This window comes from Heteronotia binoei, chromosome 6, assembly GCF_032191835.1.
Source record: "Heteronotia binoei isolate CCM8104 ecotype False Entrance Well chromosome 6, APGP_CSIRO_Hbin_v1, whole genome shotgun sequence".
Taxonomy (NCBI): domain Eukaryota; kingdom Metazoa; phylum Chordata; class Lepidosauria; order Squamata; family Gekkonidae; genus Heteronotia; species Heteronotia binoei.
Genome location: NC_083228.1, coordinates 81,735,510 through 81,754,036, shown reverse-complemented (window position 1 = coordinate 81,754,036; position 18,527 = coordinate 81,735,510). Strand labels below are relative to the sequence as shown.

At 43.9% G+C, this 18,527-nt stretch overlaps 1 protein-coding gene across 1 annotated transcript in view; it reads right to left on the bottom strand.

Annotated features, from left to right (window-relative positions):
• WDR33 (WD repeat domain 33) overlaps positions 1-18,527 on the bottom strand; it is a 97,424-nt gene that overhangs the window by 39,938 nt on the left and 38,959 nt on the right. The gene's annotated exons all lie outside the window — the stretch shown is intronic.

Below are 18,527 nucleotides of genomic sequence, written 5' to 3'. Positions count from 1 at the left end.
TATTTTATTATACTTGTATCCTGCCCTACTCTGCAAGCAAGCTCAGGGTGGTATAGTAAAACAATAAACAGTAGTCAATAAAAACATCATAGCACTTCATCAAAATAGAATACACTAATACCTAATGGCAGGTTAAAATTCCTAACTAAAGTGAAATGTTGCGAGTGTCAGGGGAGGCGCCATGTTTCTCTCAGAGTAATCAGGATCAACTGATACTGGCACCCAGGTGGTAAAGGCAGTACCCTAAGGAAGCTGAGGCAAATTAATAGACTAAGTAGATTGGGCAGGGAAGGCTGGTGTTATTTGGGTGTGGAGATATAACATGACAGACTGAAGCTAGATGAACTCCAGAGCCATTCTAAGCAGAGCTACACTTTTCTAATCCCTCTGACTTCAATGGATTTAGAAGAGTGCTACTGTGTTTATGATTACACTGAGTTTGTGACTGAGATAAGACTAGAATTGATGACTTCCTGGATCATAGCTCAGTCCCTTAGCTACTACACTATACCAAGTCATGTGTGGTCTGAGACATGAGCATTTTTTTCTCCTTTCTATCAAAATTTTTGAAATTTGTTTCTGAAAATTATTATTTTATGTTGAGGGGGTTTTGGTAGTCTTAACAATCAGTAAAGGCAATCCAAAGAAACAAATACGTAGACCAAAATTCTTGTGCTTAGATTGTTCGTCAGAAAATGAGGAAGGAGGATTAGTGCTCACCCTTCCCCAAAATCTGTCAGTTATGTTATTATGCTGCCTTCTCTACAAAGAGCTAAGGATAACATACATGACTCTCCCATCCCATCTTCACTTTATCCTCATAATGACCCTATGAGGTCGCTGAGGTTGAGATGGAGTGACTAGCCCAAAAACATTCGGTGAGCTCTTCATGGCAGAATGGGGATCTGAACTCAGGTCCCCAAACTCCTACTTTAACACAAACTAATAAAAGACACTGGCTGTCATGAGAAATGCCAGGTCTGGAAAACATGATTTGAGCTATGGCAGAATCCTAAAACTGTTCTGCATATCCTATCTTGTCACTGGTGCTCCTACAGAGATCCTCTTTGTTTTCTAGGTTTTTAGCAAAACCTAGCAAGATGTTTTTGAAATGGATTTGCAGGTATGAATTGCTTTTTAAGAAACCCTAGTCTCAAAACTATTATGAAGCTACTAAAATCTGTACAAAAACCATAAGCCTTTATTCAAGGTACTGCTTATACATAGACTCTAAAGAATACAAGGAATTCATATGCACTCAAATATTTCCTCATTCAGATCAATAACGGGAACAGCTTCTTGTGCACAGACCAATTACATGCATGGAGCTGTCCACACTGCACTGAATGAAAGAATCCATCCTTTCTGGAAACACTATTTATTTATTTACTTCATTTATAGCCTGCCTTACTCATGGAAACGTAAGGCAGACTACAAAATACAAATAATTTAATCAGACAACATTAGACACCCTATAAACCAGGGAATCACATATCCAAGATGCCAAAGTGCAATGGCACCTAGAAATTTTATTGTGGCACCGAGTATTTTCAGCAGTTATATACTGTAAGTGCCGCTTCATGATTCTCAGTAGAAGTATAAAGCTTCTACAGGTTAGCTTTTTGTTATGATAACAACCACCATTACCCCATATTTATTTATATATAACATTTCTGTTATAGCTTAAAAATTACAAGAAAATGGGATTAATTTAGGATTAGATTTTATGGTGTCAGTAATTAGAAAGTATGGTCATTAGAATATAAAACTCTGAAAGCTGAAAAATAAGTCTGGTTCCTAAATTTTTGGGGTAGATAGCAAAACCAAAGAAAATGTTTCAAGACCTTAAATAAATAATGCAATGGTACTAGGAACAGAGAGTCATAAAATAATGCAAACAAACAAACCTGTCTATAGCATGACATACCATTATGCAAAAAGTATGTCACAAAGGTAAAAGACAATACAGTAAAATCAAAGTGATACATACAACAAAAGTTGCAAAATACCACAATCCTATTCCTTGATAAAAGGACTGTTACCTTCTGCTACATTTTTAAAATATAAACACCATCTTGAACATTTGTTCTGCACATTCAACAAAATTATGTCCACTGAGTACCTACAGAACACTGAACTATATGTAATCAGCCTGCAACCATAGTTGTTGTCATTGTTTGCCATCTAGTCACAACTGACTTATGGCGACCCCAAAGGATTTTCAAGGCAAGAGATGTTCAGAGGTGGTTTGCCATTGCCTGCCTCCAAGTCATGACCCTGGTATTCCTTGGAGGTCTCCCAGCATCTACTAGCTAGTGCTGATCCTGTTTAGCTTCCAAGATCTGACAAAATAAGACTAGCCTGGGCTATCCAGGTCAAGGCCCAATCACAACCAAGCAAATCCTTAAACTCCCCATTTGTATGGGGGGGAGGTGTAGACCCTGTAGTCTGTCAGTAGAGAGTACTGATAGCCATGGGTCTTCCTGGCTTTCCTGTAGCTATTTTTGACTCTGAGAAAGTTTATTCCTGTATCACAGGACTTGCACAAAGATTGAAAGGGTGCAAAGTATCTATCCCCTTCCCCCTCCCCACTGCAACCTTCCAACCCACATGGTTAGTACACCCCAGGAACAAATTGTCCCAGGATCAGACAGCTGCTGTGGAGAGGAGAGAACCAGGAGGATCATGGATCACAAGGTTCTTGCACTGTGTCTTTCAACTTTAGTCTATTGCAGACTTCACAAAAATGAAGGATTAAGGCTTAAAATAAAGGGAACAAAATTCTGATGTACAGTAAAATGCAGCATCTTGACAATTTCAGATATTTTACAAGTGCAACAAAGGAACTGAGGGCTCTTTGAAATAATGCATGCATATCAAAAAGCATGACCACTTATGTATTTTGTGGGAACTAAATAATCAAACGTGTCAGAATGTTCTGAAGGCAGGAAGAAAAGGAGAGTTTTGTCCATTAACTTCCCCAGAATTGTATTTAAATGGGAATCTCTATGTAAAAAAGCATGGCAGACACCATCCTAACAGAACACAGCAGTAATATTTTAGGGTTCAAATCATTAAATGTATGAATCAAGCCCATATGCTACCCAACAATTTGATCCTTCTGCCAGAGTCCATCTAAAGGATATCCTTCACCCAGTCCATCCAACATAGAAAGAAACACTGCCCTTTTAGATTATTTATGGTATAAACTTTGACTTCTACTAAAGTTCAGATTGGTGTTTTTAGTCAGAATGCAGACAATGGCTGCTGTTTAACCCAAAAATCATTTTGCAAGCAAATGTTCACTACCAACATTTGGCATGTGGTCATAATATTGCTACCATTCATAATTAAAAATTATGAATGGTAGCAATATTTCAACCATTTCATTTCAACCAACCATTTCAAGCAACAGCAGAACAGTCATACTACTGAACATGGGCCAGCTTTGTCTGCACATCGACATGACTAAAGCTGCTTTGGTTATATGCAGTATATGTATATAGTATATAGTGGGAATCTCTATGCAGTATATAGAGAGCAGTATATGTGCATGGCAATTCCTAGCTGCCATTTTTGAGCAACAACAAAGCTGTATATGAGTGAAGAGGGAGAACCCCATCCACGCTGTAAAGATACTGAATCAGCATGATGTTCTCTGTAGATGCTAGTATTCATGACTACAAGAATAACAACAAATCTTACTGCAGGTTCATCTCTGCAACACCTTTTTTGAACATCACTGGACAGCCACTGAAGTTAACGATATGGCATGTGTGTTTTGTTCAAGACGGGGAGCGGGGGGGAAATAAAAAATCTCACTTGGTATGCCCAAGATCTTGGATTTAATTAAAATGGCTCTTTAAGGTCCAAAGCCTATCACAGTGAAGAGGCATACTCAAAAAATGAGTGGCTTCCAACTCACAATGATTGTAATCAAATAACATATTGTGTCCAAGGATATATAGACGATTTTTATAAAATACATAATGCCTGTTAAATGTTAAATGTTTTTATTATTTTTCAGAACACAGTTTTATGAATATGTTTTAATTGTAAGTCACTTAGATGTACCTTATAGAAAATAGACATCAATGATATAAACAAACAAATAAATAGGTATCCTATGCATATGGAGACAGCAGATAAATAGAAGTGATGAACTATATACATGATCTGTTGACTTTGTTGAAATAAGTGGGGCTCTACTTAAAGAAAGGGGAACTTTATTCCAATGGAGCTCCTGTACTCTTAAGAAATTCCCAAAACAGGAAACAAATGTATAAGGAGAAGCTTTCTTTGGTATTAATATAAACAGAAAAGTGTATCTTGCATGCTAGGTGGCAAATCTGTATCGTAATGATTAGTGGGTGCCCCCCCCGTATGTTATTTAGAACACATGGGCACATAAAGCGGTCTTATACTGAATCAGACCACTGGTCTATCAAAGTCAGCATGTTCCACCCAGTCTGGAAGCAGCTCTCAAGAATCTTAGATAAAAATCACATCACCTACTACTGGATACTTTTTAAGCGAAGATGGCAAGGATTTCTGCATGCAAAGCACATGCAATACCACTAAGCCACAGCTTCTCCACAGCCTTGCATGCAGCAACATATAAACTGCTAGCAAGTTTTACAGGTACTCTGTAGCTCAGACCTTCTGATTTCTGTTTATTAAGCTGACTGCATTTATTGATTCCATTTGCTTGTTTTATATTTTTGCATTTTTATACTTGTGGACTGAATAGTTAATGTCCTCAATGCTGCAGCCTGGACTGATCTCATCAGATTTCAGAAGCTAAGCAATGTCAGCCCTGGTCAGTATTTATGGTCAGGCGGTCAAGTTTACTGTATGTGGCCATTGGTTATTACAAGTCAAAACATACCAAAAAGTTAGAAAAGATTTCTAAAAAATTAAAATAAAATATTTTTAAGTATTAACTTTCACACATGTATACTAGTTACCTTAAACTTTTAAAATACACGCATCCATCTCCAACTTCAGAAATTCACAGGCAAGTTCAAGAAATAGAAATTACACATCAGGACTTTACATTTCATTTAGCTGCTTTCATGAGAACCACCTTTGGTCTGACTTTCCTAGCTGCTAATGCAAAAAGTGCCACCTTGTTAGAAAAAACAGGTTGCTTACCTGTAACTGATGATCTTCGAGTGGTCATCTGTGCAGTCACACACATGGGTCTTGCCGCAGGCAATGAATCCATTCCTCGGAGTTCCAATAGCTCGCCTATAGCGCTTTTGGCGCGCTCCCCTCCCGCCCTGGGGAGCAGGCAGCGACCGCGCATGCCTGGAGCGGGGGGGGAGCGCCCATTCCACTCAGTTTCTTCCAGCCGCCGTTGGCACTGACACTATACAAGGTTAAGCAACAATTACAAGAGGCCAGCAGCGGGGAAGGCTGGGTGGGCGTGTGTGACTGCACAGATGACCACTCGAAGATCATCAGTTACAGGTAAGCAACCTGTTTATCTTCTTCGTGGTCTCTGTGCAGTCCCACACATGGGTGACTAGCCAGCTGAGTAACCTGGAGGAGGGTGCTGGTAAAAGAAGATAGTTAGTCACATAAGAAAACACATCATAATCCAAGACCTAGAGGCAGGAGCCAAAAACACTCACCATACTTCAGTGGAAGATGGACCGGAGGACTGCTTGGCCGAAGGAGGCGTCCCGTCTCGCACGAACGTCCAAAGCATAATGGGAGACGAACGTGGAAGGAGAGGACCACGATGCAGCCGCACAGATGTCCTCTAGAGAGACGCCTTGTAGAAAGGCCGAAGACGTCGAGACCGCTCTAGTAGAGTGAGCCTTAAGGCCTTCGGGAGGAGGCTGTTTAGCCAGTTCGTAACACAACCTGATGGCACTAACTACCCATTTGGATAGTCTCTGGGTAGAAATTTTGTGTCCCTTGCGAGGTTTGCCGTAGGCCACAAACAGGTTAGGGTCCTTACGGAAAGGTTGTGTGCGATTGAGATAGAAGGCTAACGCCCTTCTGACATCCAGAGAATGCAGCGCTCGCTGCCCCTGGTCCGATGGGTTAGGGAAAAACGTTGGTAGCGAAGTTGAAGTAGACAAATGAAACTTGGAGACAACTTTAGGGAGGAATGTAGGATCCGGTCGCAAGACAACCTTGTCCCTGTGAAAGATGGTGTAGGGAGGGTCATGTCGGAAGGCACATAAGTCACTTGCCCGCTTACCAGAGGTAAGGGCTATTAGCAATGCTGTCTTCCAGGAAAGAAGGTTGAGCTGTATTGTCGCCATGGGTTCAAAGGGGGCCTTCATTAGACAGGAAAGAACAAGGGATAAACTCCACGTTGGGACGAACGGTTTAACAGGTGGATGTAGGTGCAGCATTCCCTTGAGGAAGGATTTGGATAAGGGGTGAGAAAAAACCGTCTTGCCATCAATGGTGTCATGGAATGCCGAGATGGCAGAGAGGTGCACTTTAAGTGAAGAGTAGCACAGGCCTGATTTCTGCAGGGATAGGAGATAATCTAGAATCAGGTTTAGAGGTGTTACTTCAGGTGTTAGATGATAGGATGCGACGAAGGAGCAGAAGCGCTTCCATTTGCGTTGGTACGAAAGTCTGGTGGAAGGCTTTCTTGCATTGAGAAGGATATTGGTTACTTCGGTGGAAAAGCAGGCGAGTGTATCCTCCAGGCAGTGAGGGCCAGAACCCGAGGGTTGTGATGAAGTATCTGGCCGTTCGCCTGCGATAGGAGGTCTCCCACGATCGGGAGGCGGCGGTAAGTGTGTTGTGACATTTGCAGAAGTCTGGTGAACCACGGTTGCCGCGGCCACCACGGTGCGATAAGGATGCAGTCCGTGCCATCCCGTGCAACCTTTGTCAACACCCGTGTCAGTAGGGGGGTTGGTGGAAAAATGTAGTGGAGGGGACCCCTCCAGAGATGTAGGAAGGCATCGTTGCCCTTCCTGCAGTAGAAGCGATGACATTTGGCATTGTCCCTGGAGGCAAAGACGTCCACTTTGGGAGTGCCGAAGCACCTGAAGATCCGACGAAGGTAGGTCAGATTGATGGACCATTCGTGGTCGTCTATGCGTAGTCTGCTTAGTGAGTCGGCCAGCACATTCTCGACCCCTGGGAGGTGGATGGCAGTCATGTGGATGTTGTGTTTGATACACCATTCCCAGAGCAGTATAGCTATGCGGCACAGTCGAAGAGATCTGGTGCCTCCCTGCTTGTTCACATAGAAGACTGTTGCCATATTGTCTGTGGAGATCTGGATGTGGCGACCCCCGATGAGAGGGAGGAAGGATTGGAGAGCTCTGTGTACAGCAATCAGTTCTAAACAGTTTATGTGCAAGGTCCTCTCCTGAGGAGTCCAGAGACCTCTGACAGTCTTGCCTTCTAAGTGGGCTCCCCATCCCCACATGGAGGCATCTGTTGTCACGGTAGCCGTTGGAGTAGTTGGTAGGAACGGCATGCCCTCGAGGAGGTTGTCGAGGACGGTCCACCAAGTGAGAGAGAGAAGGACTCTCCTGGGGACGGTGAGCAGGGTGCTCTGAGGTTGCACATGAGGACGGTAGGCACGTACGAACCAGAGCTGAAGTGGTCTCATTCGTAACCTTGCGAAGCGGAGGACTGCTGTAGTAGCGGCCATGAGACCTAGAAGGCGCTGAATAGTTAGGGCCGGTTGGATGGGTTGTAGCTGGACCAGCCTGGCAAGGCTGATGATTGTCAGAGCGCGGTCCTCTGGGAGGAAGGCACGGTGTATAGAGGTGTGGAGATGGGCCCCTATGAAGCTGAGATGCTGAGTGGGGGTGAAGTGCGATTTGGTGACATTCACCCTCAAGCCGAGAGAAGACAGGAGGAGAAGTGCTGCGTGGAGATTGGACTCGAGCTGATTTGGTGTTGGTGCAATGAGGAGCCAGTCGTCTATGTAAGGGAAGACTGTGATGTTTCGGATCCGTAGAGCAGCTGCCACCACCGCCATGCACTTGGTGAAAACCCTGGGTGCAGTGGAGAGGCCGAATGGTAGAGAAACATACTGGTAATGATGTTGGCCCATCGCAAACCGGAGATATCTGCGATGTTGAGGTCGGATAGTCACATGGAAGTAAGCGTCCTGAAGATCTAGGGAAGCCATCCAGGAATTCTTTGGAATCAAGGGCAAGATGGACTGCAGCGAGATCATTCTGAATTTCCTGTACTGGATAAATTTGTTTAGCTTCCGAAGATCTAGAATAGGACGCTTGCCTCCATCCCTCTTGGGGACCAGGAAGTACCTTGAGTAGAACCCCGTTCCCCGATGTTGGGGGGGAACAGGTTCTATGGCCTTTTTCTGGAGCAAGTCCAGAATCTCCTGATGGAGGTGGTGGGATGGAGGGGTAGTGACAAAGTAGTGGTGGCGAGGTAGTGAAGCGAACTCGAGTGCGTACCCCAGGCGTACGATGGTGAGTACCCAGGAGTCGGTTGTAATTGAACTCCAAGTCCTGTAGAATGGGGAGAGACGCGTGGGGTAGGGTGACTGTATGGGGAAGTCAAAGAGACTGCTTGTTAGGGGGGGATGCTTTTTTGGGCTGTTGAGAGCGCTGCCTTTGATGGAAAGAAGGCTTTTGTTGTGCAGGTCTTCTCTTCCAATATTCGGTCTGCTTAGGAGAACGTTGGCGTCTTTGGAAAGATGGTTTCCAAGGTTGTTTGCGAATGAACGGTTGCGAAGCTGGTTGGGATACTCCTAGGCGCTTGGCCCTTTTACGACCGTCGTCAACGGAAGACAAGACCTCATCAGTAGAGGCATGAAAGAGGCCCAGGCCGTCGAAGGGAAGATCCTCTATCTTCTGCTTGATGTCGGGTTGAAGATTGGTGGATCTTAGCCAAGCATGACGACGCAAGGCAACTGAGGAGGCGAAGACGCGGGAGGAACAGGAGACCGCATGGCGAATTGAATTGATTTGTTGTTTGGAGACCCTTGAGAGTTCAGAAACCAGGGTTGAGGCTGTTCTCTGAGAGGAATCAGGAAGCGAAGGTATCAGTGGTGTGAATTGGTTCGCCAGATTAAAAGTATAAGCAGCGAAGTAAGCTAGGTAATTGTTCAGCTTCGAGTTGGTGGAGGCTAGTGTGAAGATTTTCCGTGCCAATGTGTCTAGTTTTCTTCCCTCACGATCCGGAGGCGTGGGATGTCTGGAGGGTTTGGTCTTCATGGCCGAATGAACAATAATAGAGTTCGGAGCCGGATGTGAGGCTAGGAACTTAGCATCGGGGGCATGGACTCGATAGAGGGAGTCCAGCCTCTTTGAAGTGGGGGGTACTGAGGCAGGTTTGTCCCAAGCCTCCTGAAGACCCTCCAAGTGCACAGGTAGCATAGGAAGCAAGGACCCGGGCGGAAAGTCTGACTGCACCAAGTCATGTACCATGTCCGACACCTTGGGGGAGTCCGCCTGGAGCGGTATTTTTAGTGCCTCCGCCATAGAAGTAATTAGGTTGAGGTACGCCTTGGATGCATCCGAAGGAGAGAGCCGGAGCTGTTGCGCAGGGTCGGAAGGAAGAGATGGAGAATGGTCTTCCGAATCCGAAGAGTCTGGGGACTCCCTGCCCGAAGAAGAGGCCGCCGTGGAGGGAGAGGGTGGATGAATGATCGGTTCCGAGATGGGAGCTGTAGGCTCCGAAGTCTTGGGAGGAGACCGAAGTCGAGAATCCGGGGCCACGGATACAGTGGCAGAAGTAGTACGAGGTTTTGCCGCGTCTCGGTACCGAGGGTGCTCCCGGCGTTGATGCGAGGGGCCAGCCTCTTGCTCCGATGATAGGAGGCGGTTAAGGAGTCTGGGTGAGTACTCGAAATGGCTTCGAGGGTCACGGAGTCGAGAAGGGCGGTCGAAATGGAGGTGAGGTGAGTCTTCGCGTCGGGTTGAGCGCGCGTAACGAGGCCGAGGCGAACCTCCATAACGGATTCGTGGAGTAGCGGCATCACGATGGAAGTAAGAGTCTGACTCCTGGTATCTATGATGGACGTCCCAATCGGAGTGGGAACCGGAATGGTGACGAGCCCGGCCCTGTCTAGGTGAGGGCGATCTGGAGAGAGGAGAGTATTCATATCGCCGTCTGGTGTAATAATCTTGCTGTTCAAAATAGACGGAGGAACCGGAGTCGTGGCGGCTACGCGGCGAGCGCGATCGGATTCGAATCCGATGGGAGGAGACTTGAGTTGCCGATTCACGATACAGCGGAGAGACTGCAACATCGTGGAAGGAGTCAGGTCGTAGAGATGAACGTAGGTAGGCCTGTGTCGGGTCGGTGGTACGGTCGGGTTCAAGGATCTCAGACGGTACCACGCTGTGGACTGAGGGCGATCGAGATCGAATCGGAATCACCTCCACGGCCGTGGAGGTGTGAGGTGTAAGCCGAGGCATGTCGGTGATGACGTCAACCGGGGTCGACAATTCGGGCGGCAGGAGTGGTTGAGCTGAACTCGATTGAGCAGTCGAGGCCATGGTGTTACGGGGCTTTATGGGCGCCGAGTCCGCCGATTCGGAATGCAGGGCCGATTCGGAATGGTGAGGTTTCTTAGGCGCCGAATCCGAGTGTCGAGGCTTCTTAGGCGCCGACTCCGACTCGGAATGACGCAGTTTTTTCGAAGACTTGTGGCCGGTTTCGGCGTGCTTCGAAGGTCGTTTCCCGGACTTGTGCGTCTTTTGAGACTGAGGCGCGGCCTGGGAAGCCGAATCTCCCGCTCGGAGTGGGGGAGGCGGCGAGTCGGAAGTGGGCATAGCCCGCAAGGACCGTTCTAAGAGGAAAGCCTGTAGTCGTGCGGCGCGGTTCTTGCGTGCCTGCTTGCCGAAGTTCGCACAATGCGGGCAAGCGTCGACTCGATGTCCTTCCCCGAGGCAGAAAAGACAGTGACTGTGGCCGTCTGTGGTGGGGATTTTAGCCCCACAGTGCCTACACTTTTTGAAAGTAACCTTCCCTTCCATACGCCCCGGACGGTGGGGGGGGGGAAGGGAGGGGGGGGACGGGTTGGACAGGAAGAGAAAAGAGAAAACGATACCAGATGAAGCAGAAAGTAAGGCCAAGGAGAAGACGAGCTGAGGAGACGAGCTAAGGAAGAGCGCAGCGAGGAAGGTGTTGTCCGGGCGGCGGAAAGGAAGAAACTGAGTGGAATGGGCGCTCCCCCCCCGCTCCAGGCATGCGCGGTCGCTGCCTGCTCCCCAGGGCGGGAGGGGAGCGCGCCAAAAGCGCTATAGGCGAGCTATTGGAACTCCGAGGAATGGATTCATTGCCTGCGGCAAGACCCATGTGTGGGACTGCACAGAGACCACGAAGAAGATCAAAGGGGTCCACATCTGACAGTAAAATATTAGTGTATGTCAGATAAATTGTACAATTGATCTGTTATCCTAGTCAAAAAATTATTTTTAGGGTCAGAGTACAATGGGCAGACCATAACATAATGAAAAAGATCTTCCACAGAATTTCCACAAACACAGATGTCCAGTGAGCAGTTTTGTTGGCATTGCCTGAAAGCGTAATGCTATAAATGGAGTGTGTTGTTAGCATTTAGATGGAAGACAACTCCAGGGTTCTATGCAGAGGTGAGAATGGCAAACTATTTCCAAACATCTCTTGCACTGAAAATCTCACAGGGTCGCCATAAATCAGCTACAACTTGACAGCACTTTCCACTATCAGCTTGTGAACTACCTACTTGAAATGCAATATACAAATATACAGTAATATGTTACTTCTTCATGTGATAACTATGCTACTCATATCAGTGCTTTTAAAAAAATATATATGGTCACATATACAGCTTGTATGCGAAAATGCTGGTTGGCCAAAGCATAAGCATTGAAGTTGCCTCTGCTAAAAATCAGGCAGAAAAAAATGCACAACTGCTAAATAGATATCTGTGCAAAATGTGACCTTTTAAAAGGACAAAAGCTTTAGCAAAAGCATTTCAAAATGGTCTGCTTATCTGCTAAAAGAATTTAGTGATACCAAAATGAAGATCCAAATGCACTCTGCTTAGCACTAAAGGTTATGGTGGTAATTTGGTACATATTTTGTGGATTTAGCTTTATGCTGTATAAACTGGGTCTTCAGATACAATGAAACATTCCAGAGCATGATATAAAACACTTTCAGTGACTGAAAATTGCCTTGTATAGAATGAAGGGCAGCTTTGGATTCTATCTTATGCTTTTAACAAATCAGAATCTAATATCCCTAATTTTAAAATGGAAAGTTTGTCCTAAACACTGTAATTGAGTTCAGTTGGTTAGGAATTTTATTTTAAAGAAAAGATGGATTTTTTTTACTTAAGCTCATAGTTTTAAAATGCATACTGTAATAAAGCAATTTAGCATTTAATAGACTTCCTATACACTCTGCTAGATTTTACACACACACACACACAGAATAGAGAGCATATATCTTAAGCATTCTCACAGGACTAAAATACTGAAACAGCTTTATGATTTCATGTCAGTAAAAATATATATAGTATGAATAATAAGCAACAGATTTTGAGTGCTATTTACTGCTTGGGCAAAACCTGAGTAAGAATTCTTCCCTTGCTCATGGAGCAAAATGACCACTCACCTCTGTGGCCTGCCTAATTTATCTCTTACTGAAACACATAGAATATATATTTTACTCCATGCAGAATATTTCTGTCTTTTAAAAATTAAGGACTTTTTTTTTTAAGCAAGACATTGGTTTTTATGAGCTACTCTGACAAAGGACAGTACTAACAGTTACTTATGCAAATGAAAGTGTTGCTAAATACACTCTGAATTCCTTTTTTTCTTTCTTTGCAGTCAAAGTGCCTCATTTATTATTTCAGTTATATCCTGGCTTTTCCCCACCTAATAACCCAAGATCGTATACACAGGATTCCCAGCTCTCTCACTGAGGCAATGAATATATTCTATGTGTTTCAGTAAGAGATAAATTAGGCAGGCCACAGAGGTGAGTAGTCATTTTGCTCCATGAGCAAGTGTGCAGTGATGAGCATGTCAAATCTGGGTGGCCTTGCTTCAAATATCTACTCAGACATGAAACTCATTGGGTGTCTCAGCCTAGCCTACCTGACACAACTGTTGTGAGGATAATATGGGGACAGGCAGAGCATGTATGGAGTTCCACGGATGTAAGCATAAACATGTATTAGATATTAATAATCTAAACCCATAACTGCTTAACATTAGCTATGATGGGGATGGCTTGTCAGTCAGACGTTGCCAAAGTACTATGTAATCTACTCTTAATCACATGGACAAGATAGATACACATTACCCTGAAGCAGCACATGAGCATCCATGGAAAGGGAGGCTGTTCAAGGTAACATATAAAGTGGGTCTTCAGATACGATCAGTCTGATCCATGGAAAGAAATGTGAAGGCTCAGGGGGGGAAATGTAGAAAAATTCAGAAAAACACAAATTCCTCCCCTCCCCTGAACTTTCTTTTAATTTTTTCCCAATGAGAAAAGTGAGAATTTGGGGAAACACTGAAAAATGCTATGATTTTTTTCCCTGTGAGTGAAATGAAACACAAAGTTTTATGCAAAATATGAAAGTTTTTATATTAATCTAGTGGTAATGATAATTCTTGTGTATACCACAGACATAGACACTTTCTTTTCTTTCTTTTTTTGGTTGTTTAAATGTCAACAGTTTTGGGAACAATATGCCATAATGTGTAAAACAGTTTAGTATTTTGAATATTATAAAGTTTAACTTAACATCCAAATATGCTGGCATTGCGACTATATGAGCATGTTTTTGTCCAAATACACTTTCTTTTGCTTACCACACACTCTCTTTTGCTTACTACCAAATTTGTTTTCTATCTTCCAACTTTTATTTTTCCTACCTACCAGAATGGCTAAAATTAACATACATGTGTTATGGCAGGTTAGGGTGCAGCGGTTTGCAACTTCCTCTATTGGTATACTTGCCATATTTTTTAAAAAACAAAGACATTCAGAATTCTAAATTCTATAAATATGCTTAATGATACAATTTGATATGCCAGATCAGTTATATGATGCATTTTATATTGTTAAATTGGAAATACAGCACCATGAAATGTTTTAAATAATTTAAATATGTAATTATGTTTTATTGGCTTTTAATGGAAGTAATGTGATGTTGTGAGCCGCCCTGAGTCCGCTTGCGGAGAGGGCGGGATATAAACTTAAATAAACAAACAAACGTAGTTTAGACAGAGAAGTATGTATTGCATATATTTCAATTTTCCCCAACATTTCCAGGATGAGGTAGTAACCAGGGAGAAAGGGTTTTTCCCCCATTGTTTCAATATTTCAGAAATGTTATATTTTATCTGCGGAGTTAGTATGATTAAAACAAGTACTTCATAAGCTGTCAGTGTTTACAAAATCAGTATTATTTCTCTTTATACCAACTAGTTCTATATAACAGTATAATTTTTGGAAAGTAATATTCCTTCAAAAGCATTTATTGCTCACACATTTCATGTGTGTCACATAAGTAAATGGAACATGGGAAAATTCTTCTCTCTTCTCGTCCATAATTAGAAATGCATGTTTTATACTCCCACAGTAACATACTTCCACAGTATGTTTGTTATACTAACAGGTCTATCTCTACGTTATAATCACACAGTAAATTATATTCGATATTTGGAGTGCATTCTAGATCTGAAAACACATTTTCAGAGGTGATAACCCTTTTTTCTGGTGTTTTAAAAATGGATTAATTACTCAATTTTCTATTAAAGAAACAGCTAAACCCTATACTCTACGGCATAAAATAAACCATGTCCTCTTGTTACAACACTGAGAGCCATCCATATGTGTTGAGGTGGATTGCCCTGCCAGTATTCCAGAAAAGCTACTGTGAAATTGAGGGGGGCGGGGTTCAGCATGAGTTGGGGCACAGATGTCACTAGTTTTACGCAGTGTAAAGAGTGGTTGATGTGGTCTCATCTTCCTATGATGGCAAAACTTTGTTCTTATAGAACATTGGTCCCCAACCTTTTTAGCACCAGGGATTGGTTTCGTGGAAGACAATTTTTCCACAGACTGGGGCTGGGGGGGGGGGGGGGGATGGTTACAATTGTGCACTTTCTTTCTATTATTACAATGTAATAAATAATGAAATAATTATATCATAATGCAGAATCAGTGGGAGCCCTGAGCTTGTTTCCCTGCAACTAGATTAGGGAATGCTGCCCTAATGATAGACCTAGCTCACATACAGCGAAGGGAAAAGGCAGTCTCTATTCAGAAAGTGCAAGTCTCATTATTGTTATACTACTGAGGAAATCTTATCTGGAAGAGTATAGCCTGATCCACTTTTATCTACTGCTGCAAGCAAACTGGGTGGTTAAGTGGTCCAATACAAACAACAGAGAATGTAGGCGCATCTAGCATCTCCTTCCTTTCTAGCAGCACCCAGATCCAAGCCAAGGGCTCAGACTTGGCTGCTGGTGGTGCAGAAGGTTGTGATTGTCTTCATTACTACTGGCCAGAGCTGAACAGAGCAACTTGGGGCCACTTTCTCACCATAAACAACTGCTGCGTGCGCCCACTCCTCTGCCCTCTCTGGAGCCGAGCCAGCAGGCCAGGATGTCATCAGGGGGCTCCTTGGCCAGCGGGAGCGCTGCTGGGAAGGAAAGTCATAGGGGCACTACAAGCTCCAGCCCACTGGCGTCACCACCCTGCGGTGACCCACAGCACATGCTGTGAAATGGAGCCAGAGGGCCAGGACGTTATCAGGGGGCATTGCCGCCAGCGAAAGCACTGCTGGGAAAGTGAGTTGCAGGGGCACTACAAGCCTCAGCCCACACATGCTGCCACCCTGTGCTGACCTGTGATGCACGCTGGGAAATGGAGTCAGAGGGCCAGGACATCATTGGGGGGCGCTGAGGCCGGCAGGAGCAGTGTTGTGCAAACCCCAGTCCGCCACCGGTTTGCGGACTGGGGGCTGGGGATCCCTGTTATAGAAGACTTACGAATGTTATAGGTAGTTTTATAGCAACTGATAGGATAATGTCTGAGCTGGTGTAGTGGATATCTCTAACTGTACTGAAGCAGGGTTTTTTGTACTAGTATTTTTAATGTAACTGATTTTGATATTAATATATGTACTCTATTTTAATGTACATTGCCCAGAGCCTGGCACTAGTTGAGATGGGGCGATTCATCAAGTTTAAATAATAACAGCAGCAGCAGCAGCAGCAGTAGTATAATAATAATAATAATAAGTTTATTTTTATATCCCGCCCTCCCCCACCACAGGCAGGCTCAGAGCGGCAGTAGTATCATCACAGGGCCATATAATCATTCAGATCTGGCTATGTGGCAAAGAGAGCAAATGAGGTTCTTACACCTCCATCAATCTGAAATTAGGTAGAAACAACACACTGGTCTATTACCAAAGTAAGCAGGTGAAGAAGATATTGGATTTATATCCTGCGCTCCACTCTGAAGAGTCTCAGAGCGGCTCACAATCTCCTTTACCTTTCTCCCCCACAACAGACACTCTGTGAGGTGGGTGGGGCTGGAGAGGGCTCTCACAGCAGCTGCCCTTTCAAGGACAACCTCTGCCAGAGCTATGGCTGACCCAAGGCCATTCCAGCAGATGCAAGTGGCGGAGTGGGGATCAAACCTGGTTCTCCCAGATAAGAGTCCGCACACTTAACCACTACACCAAACTGGCTCTCCTAACTACCTCCTATCTACCAAGTTCTGTTGCAGTGAAACTGCTGCCACACAGCATGGCAAGCCAGGGAGCATTGTGGGGTTGCCCTGACAACAGATTGACATAATAACCAGCAACATATTCCAGCACTGTGTTTTACCATTAATTTAACTTAATTGATGCAAACTGTTGTGTTGTATCTTGATGAAAGCCACCCTGGGCCCTGCTCGCAAAGAAGGGCAGCCTAAAAGTCTATCTATAAATAAATAAAATAAATCGTAGCAGAATACCAAGCAACGGGAAGTATTATCTTATCTTAAAATATCCTTTCTATCCTCTGGCTATTTCATACCTTTTGCAGGAGCCTGCAAATGGAAGGGGACCCTATGGAATAAGTTCATTTGCCTCAGCATTCTACTAAATTATAAGATGATGATAAAGATATTGGATTGGTATCCCACTCTATACTCTGAATCTGAGCGGTCACAATCTCCTTTACCTTCCCCCCCCCCACAGGCACCCTGTGAAGTAGGTGGAGCTGAGAGAGCTCTAACAGCAGCTGCCCTTTCAAGGACAACTCCTATGAGAGCTATGGCTGACCTAAGGCTATTCCAGCAGGTGCAAGTGGAGGAGTGGGGAATCAAACCTGGTTCTCCCAGATAAGAGTCCACACACTTAACCACTACACCAAATTGGCTCTCATAAAGATGCCTTTACAGTAGCACTTTAAAATTAGCAAGACATGGGAGAGAAATGGGAAGAGGGAAGAACACCACACATTGTTAGTTATATTACAGGCTCCAATAAGTACCAGTAATAACTGTATTTGTATTTACTGCTATAGCAATGTACTTTTGGGAGGTTTCATTTTAGCCTTTTCCACTTACTGCCAGAACACCCTGAAAAATCAAACTGTAAACCCCATGGAGGAGTTATGAACAAAAAAGTGCATACCACACATATTGAAACAATGCTTCTAAAATATTGCTTTTAAAGTTTCTGAAATTCTCTGAAAAGTTGTTGCTTGCTATCTTAAATTGCTTCTCCTTTTACCAAAACAGACATTTCAGGTGGCAGCAGGATATAGGGAATGTCTGTTTCTGATACAGTGAAAGTTATAAACATAACTAGTCAAAAAGCCAACTGTGATGCAAAGGGGCTCTTCTGAGATCTGGGAGAAAAGAAGAACCAACAGCTTCTTGTATAATAGTCCTCTCTATCATCGTGCCTCCAACTGTTAGTAATAAAGAATTTTGGAGCCATATAACCTGCAAATACACCATTCTACTTGCACAGCAACAACTGAAGAGTTGGGTCTGCTAACTACTTTCACACTACAAATCAATTTCTGAATTTCCCATCAAATGGGAACCAAAGTACAAATGTTCAGCTATTAACTTTTTTCGTAGAACTTTCACACCAGTTTTTATAATGTGGGATTGGCCATACCACTGGTGAATACAATGGTCGTTGCAAAGATGGGAATTATTAAACAATAATACTAAACAGCACATCTGTTCATATCACAGTAAGAACCTTATGAAATAATTAATTCAAACTTTATAGTCACTGTATTGAAAAATTATAATTTAAAGTTCAAGGCAGCACTGAACATTTTACTCACCAAAAATTACACTGCAAGCCAAACATTCTTGTATGTTCTTGTGAAAGTAGACTAAATACCATGCCCATGAAGCTATGTATCTAATCTCAGTTCCTTCTGATTGTGCTGCAGACTTCTCACTCAAGAGATGCTGCAGATCCCCATTCATGCCAACACCTGACAAACTAGCATCAGGAGGTTGGGGAACTCTCCAGCCCAGGTTTCCTTTGGTGGGTCCCTATAGACAAGCTGGGGGGAAATGGT